At 45.0% G+C, this 6,473-nt stretch overlaps 1 long non-coding RNA gene and 1 pseudogene across 1 annotated transcript in view; one reads left to right on the top strand and one right to left on the bottom strand.

Moving 5' to 3' along the window:
• The first annotated feature begins 426 nt into the window (after positions 1 to 426).
• LOC116091819 lies at positions 427 to 1,473 on the top strand (annotated as a pseudogene).
• Positions 1,474 to 4,300: 2,827 nt separating this feature from the next.
• Positions 4,301 to 6,473, bottom strand: part of LOC116091225 — a 2,964-nt gene continuing 791 nt past the window's right edge. Inside the window, exon 2 of the long non-coding RNA XR_004118977.1 lies at positions 4,301 to 4,464. This is a non-coding gene — a long non-coding RNA (uncharacterized LOC116091225). The remainder of the gene's footprint in view (positions 4,465 to 6,473) is intronic.

Raw genomic sequence — 6,473 nt, 5'->3', positions numbered from 1 at the left:
CCCAGACACACCCCCAGTGATAGATCTCCTCCAACAAGGCCACAACTCCTAATTCCTGTAAAGTGTAGTTACACTTGGTTCTATGATGAAAAAAAATATTTTTCACAGAAGTGACTACTTGTTGGGTTTAGCAACATCTCCCAAACAAGGAGTAGAGGGACAAGAAGACTTTGTGAGGACTACTGCCCTACTTAGAGTTTCTGTTGCTAATGTGAAAAACCATACCCAAAGCAACTTGGGGGGAGGGCGGGAAGAGGGTTTATTTGCATTACATTTCCATATCTTAGTCTATCAGGAGTCAAAACAGGAACAGGAACAGTGCAGGAACCTGGAGGCAGGAGCCACGGAGGAGTGCTGCCTACTGGCTTGTTCTTTGTGGCTTGCTCAGCCTGCTTTCTTATAGACTCTAAGACCACCAGCCCACGGATGACCCCACCCACAATGGACTGGTCCCGCCTCCATAAATCAGTAATTTAGAAAATGCCCTACAGGCTTGCCTATAGCTCAGTCTTACTGAGGCATTTCCTCAGTTGGGGTTCCTTCTCAGAGGACTGTAGCCTAGGTTAAGTTGATGTAAAATTACACAGAGCAATAGACTACTCGTCAATTTGACACACAAAATTTTTTAAAACGTAACGTTTCGCCAGGCAGTGGTGGTGCACGCCTTTAATCCCAGCACTTAGGAGGCAGAGGCAGGTGGATTTCTGAGTTCGAGGCCAGCCTGGTCTACAGAGTGAGTTCCAGGACAGCCAGGGCTACACAGCGAAACCCTGTCTTGAAGAAAAAAACCAAAAAACAAAAACGTAACCTTTCCCATTTGGGGGAGGGTTTATCTCCAAGATCTCAGATTAATACACATCACAAACGTAAAACATTATCAATTTAGAAGTACCGCAGTCTTTACCAGTTCAAACACTTTAAAAGTTCAGTTCCGCTTCCTGTTCTTCATCACTGCGCAAGATCAAAGTGAAAGGAGAACCCCACGCGGGAACTTAGCATCCGAAAATTCTGCCTCAGTATCTGTGTGGGGGAGAGCAGAGACAGACTGGCTCGGGCGGCCAAGGTGTTGGAGCAGCTCACAGACATGACCCCTGTGTTTTCCAAAGCTAGACACACCGTCAGGTCCTTTGGTATCTGGAGAAAGGAAGAGATTGCCGTTCAAGGCACAGTCGGTGGAGCCATGGCAAAAGAAATTCTGGAGAAAGGCCTGAAGGTGTGGGAGTATGAATTAAGGAAAAAAAACCTCTCAGATACTGGAAACTTTGCTTTTGGAACTCAAGAACACATTGACCTGGGCATCAAATATGACCTGAGCATTGGCATCTACAGCCTGGATTTCTGTGTAGTGCTGGGTAGGCCAGGTTTCAGAATCACAGACAAGAAGCGCAGAACAGGCTGCATTAGGGCCAAACACAGGAGGCTATGCATTGGCTCCAGCAGAAGTATGATGGGATCATACTTCTTGGCAAATAAATTTTATCTAAAAGGCCAGTAAAATTTTCTCAGAAACGAAAAAAACGAAAAAAAAAAAGTCAGTTCTTGTAAAAATCCAAAGACTTTTTTATTTTTTTAATCTAAAAATCTCTTTTAAAACTTCCAAGTCTCTCAACTGTGGGTTCCTAGAAAATCAAAATACTTCCTTACGCTCACAATCTGAACACAGCAAAACCAAACTCCAACACTGTAAATAATTCAATGTCCAATATCTGGGATTCACTCCAGGCTTCTGGGTCCCTCCAGAGGCTTGGGTCACTTCCCTAGCTCTGCCTTCTGCAACACACACAGCTTGTCCTCCGAGGGCCAATTGGCTCCATTCCACTGCTGCTTCTATTCTTGGTGGTCATCCCAGGGTACTGACATCTCCAAAATGCTAACATCCCTTTCTACAACTGAGCTTCCCTAATGCTAATCGCCTCTCCAGAACTCTCTCTCCATGGTGCTAAGCCTCACCTTCAGGACCTCTTCAACCCTGGAGCTTCAATTGCTACTGACGCTGCACCTTCACCAATGGCCTTTTCTGGCCTCTCACTGTACCAGGCCTCAGCTGCTCTCCACAAACCCCTACAATGTCTTCAAAACCAGTACCACCTGGAAGGTTCTTACACAGCACCAAGTTTGGCTGCCAGCACAAGGTCCATCTCAGCTAGCTTGGCTAGCTTCTGTGGGCTAACTCTGAGGAAACTTCCTAGCAGATTTTACTTCAGTCATGCTGGGCTCTTCTCAATCACCACTAATCTCTTAGCGACAGCTGACCAGCATCAATTGTCCCAGTAAATCAAAGGTTTTACTTTGTGGTCTCTTGTTAATCACAGCTGATGGTTTTTTGTTTTTTTGTTTTTTGTTTTTTTTCAGCTCCAGCTAACCAGACTTACAAATTCTTAAAATATTCAATGGCCCTGAGAAAGTCTTTAGGAAGTTCTCACACTTTCCTCTGAAACTTCACAAGGCAGGCCTCCGTTCTCTACATCACTCTCAGCATGCTTATCTTCTAAGCTCCTTCAGAACAGTTCACCAAGCTTTGAACAATCAATGCTTTTGTAGCCCAACGCTGTCCAAAGTCCTTCCACAATCTTCCCCAAAACAACATGGGGAGGTCTCTCATAGTAATACCCAACACCTGGTTGCTATGATAAAATGAACAAACAAACAAACAAAACCCAAACAAGACCAAAGCTACTTGGGGAGGAGAAGGGTTTTTTTTTTTGCTTTACAGTTCTGCCACAGGCCAGCCAGTCTGGGCCTCCCTCAACCTGAGGGGGAAACAGGTTCCTGGTGTAAGAGCTGTTAAAAAATGGGGGGAAGGACCCCACACTCAGGGCTCGGGAACGATGTCCCCAAACACCACCAAGACACGCACTTGATGCAATCAGCAAGAGGTTCTTTTATTCAGTGCTGGGCGAGACTCATATCCCACACAGGGGTAGAGGAGTCTGGCCCCAAGCAAACATTTAAACAGGTTTTTATACCCACACAGTTGCTAGGGAAAAAGGGGAAACTAAGGCAGGGGAAAGTACGGGGTAGTCTCTGATTGGCGCTGGCTTGCGCTAGGGTTCAGAAGCAGGTTAGCCACCTGGCAATTGTTTGCTACCTCATTTTTCTTTTTTCCTGCCAGGTTGCTCAGGTCTCTAAGCTCTGGGGGCTGGTCTCCCATTCTTCTAAGTTCTGGGAGCTCGTCTCCCATTCTTCTATGTTCTGGGAGCTGGTCTCCCATTCTTCTATGTCCTGGGAGCTGGTCTCCCATTTTTCTATGTTCTTGGAGCTAGTTTCCCATTCTTCTAAGTCCTGGGAGCTAGTCTCCCATTAAGTTCAACTAAAGGCTAAGTTCCCACAGTACAGTTTGAAAATTTTAACCTCTCACTGGTACAGGTCGGCAAGGGACTGACCTAAAAAATAACAGACGCGACACAAGGAAGTGCAGGATCTGAATGTATTTCTCAAAATGGCATCACCTTTACAGTCATTACAAAGGAGAAATGAAAAATCTGGCAGCTCAGGAGTTGAGTTACATCTGAGGCCATCTAAAACACACTAGGTCTAAAACAGCAGCCATCTCCTCTGGACCGGTGCAGCTCGCTCAGGCCTGTTCGGGTCCCACCAATGCCCTACCCCCCTCATTATCTTTCTAACAATGCTGGAGGCAATTAGTCTAAATGTGTAACAACATCTGTGAGAAATTCCAAGCCAGGGTTTGGCTAAGATGTTGGAACATTGGTGGAGGTCAGAGAGCAACGTTTATCTTGGGGGATACCTAGAACGCGAGACTATAGCAAGGACATATCCGGGCTACCTCTGAGTTAGGGGTTGCAGGAGATGGCTTCCTTGAAGCTTTTGCCTCATAAACTGCTGTCACGCAAAGTGCGCATGGCACATTTCCACTTGTTAGTCCGTCAGGAAAGAAGTCAGGACAGCTACTTAAACAGAGCAGGAACTTGGAGGCCAACGATGCAGAGATCATGAAGGAGTGCTGCTTCCTGGTTTTCTTCTCGTAGTTTGCTCAGCCTGCTTCCGTATAGACTCTAGGACCACCAGCTCAGGGATAACAACAGCCATAAAGGGCTGGGTCCTCCCCCATCAATCACTAATTAAGAAAATGCCCTACAGGCTTGCCTACAGCCCAATCTTATGGTGGAATTTTCTCAATTGGAGTTCCCTTCTCTCAGATGATTCTAGCCTGGGTTCAATTGACAAAATACTAGAAAGCATGACTACCTTAGTGGGTTCATTAGAGTCAACTATCTTTGCTAGCATGGACTGAATTATGAAAAGGTGATTTCCTGTGAACCCCCTTTCTCCATTTCAGTCACTTTTACTTTCATTTCTACTTTATTTTTTCTGTAGTTCACTTTATCTTTGAATAAACAGGCTTTTCTGAAACTTGATCCACAGTGTCATCCTCCCCTCTTCAAGTCCTCTCTCCTCAGCGAGTTGAGGACTAGCCAGGAATACTTGTTATATCTCAATAGCCTAGGAAGAGAAAAGATGTGTGTATTAGTGGTTCTCGACCAGGGGCGATGTTTATCCCAGCCACCACCCCCAGTCCCACCCCCGGAGACATGAGGTAATGTCATGACTGGAGGGAGTGTGCTACTGGCATCTTTGAATATAGACCAGGTACTGAAGAGCCTCCATGCAGGGAACAGAGTTGTCTTGTCCAAATTGCCAATAGTGTTGTTGGTAAGAAATCCTGGTATGCATAGATGCTAGTAGCTAAAGAGACTGTGGTTTGGTGGCAGTGGTTCAGATTCCCAAGGTAAAAGAACAGCCACGGCTATCAAATTGTCCTGGTTTCACTGTCTTTGTTGACTGTGGATACATTTTCAATGCTCTACAAGCGGTTTCTTCATCTGGAAAATGGGACGAATAAACTATCTCTCTCGCTAAATTGTAAGTTCCTTGGAGGCAAGGCTAGCTCTGCCTAGATCAGGAACAGATATGCAACGGGAAGCATTTCTAAATATGGGTGGGTTATCTCAGTTCTCTTCAGACCTAAAGCAGAGAACACATTAAGGATTCTGGAGGATAATGAGGAGAGTGGCCTCAGCTAGTGGGGAGCTGCGCTGGCTGTTGTCATCCAGTGTGTGCTGAACTAAATAGTTTCAGAGAACACTGTTCTATTTTAATTTATTTTTAGGATGAGCTATGATTCTAACACAACAATAAGTTTATACTTAGTGCACAGCAAAACGATCAGTAAGAAGACACTAAAACCATCTTTTGTTTTTGTTTTGTTTTTTTTTCTGAAATAGGGTTTATGTTACCCTGGCTGTCTTAGAACTCACTATGTATACTGGGCTGGCCTCAAACTCAGAAAGCCACTACTGCCCGGTTTGTTTGTTTATTTGTTTGTTTGTTGTTGTTGTTTAAGACAAGCTCTCACCCCATCCTCTGGGCTCCATATTCTCAGCCACAACTCTGGCTGCTTTCCTAGAGGTCACTCCAGCACCAGGGACCCCAGACAGGAGCTTAGCATAACTGTCATCAGAGAGAGGCCTTATTCAGCAACTTATGGAAACAGATGTAGAGACCCACAGGCAAACCTTAGCCTGGGGAATCCTGTGGAAGAGGAGGAGGAAGGATTGTAGGAGCCAGAATAGTCAAGGACACCACCGGAAGCCCCACAGAATCAACTAGCCTGGGCCCATAGGGGCCCACAGAAACTGAACCACTAACCAGGGAGCATGTACGGGACTGACCTAGGCCCTCTGCACATGTTATAGTTGTGTAGTTTGGGTCTTCATGTGGGGCCCCTAACAGCAGGAGCAGGGTTGTCTCTGACTCTGTTGCCTGCCTTTGGGACTCTTTCCTCCTGCTGGGCTGCCTCATCTAGCCTCAATAGGAGAAGATGCCTCTAGTCTTACTGCAACTTGATATGCCAGGTCTGGTTGATATCAATGAGAGGCCTCCCCTTTCTGAAGAGAAATGGAGGAGGAGTGAATGGGGGCTGGGGACTGGGAGGAGAAGAAACTTTGGTCAGGATGAAAAGTATATTAATTAATTAATTAATTAAAAAGATAAAATCTTACGTAGTCCAGGCTGGTTATGAAATTCTGATATTCATGCCTCTATTTCTCAAGTGCTAGGATGGTAAGTGCTACCATGCCCAGCTCAGACAGACCATTTTGTGATTTCAGTACATCAAAACAAAGACAAACTCAGTAATCAGGTATGAATATAGAAATAAATCAAGAAGAACATTTTGCCAACTACAAAAATCACTAAATACTTTCCCCATCTCTTCTAACATGAGGGCTTTTTCACTAATCATAGATTAATCCTCATTTGATTCTTTTTATGCAAGAAGCATTAAAGACCTAATAATTACTCCCATCTCCTGATAGCATCTACTTACTTGAGCTGTCCCTTCAATCACCTGAGAAGTCCCAACTGCGCATTCTTTCAAACAGTGGGGCTTTGTAGTTCCCTGTGATGATAAGCACAGGGTTTTTTGTTTTTTTGTTTTGTTTTGTTTTGTT

The sequence above is a fragment of the Mastomys coucha genome, unplaced genomic scaffold (genome assembly GCF_008632895.1).
Source record: "Mastomys coucha isolate ucsf_1 unplaced genomic scaffold, UCSF_Mcou_1 pScaffold15, whole genome shotgun sequence".
Classification (NCBI taxonomy): Eukaryota; Metazoa; Chordata; class Mammalia; order Rodentia; family Muridae; genus Mastomys; species Mastomys coucha.
This window is presented reverse-complemented; position numbering and strand designations above follow the sequence as displayed.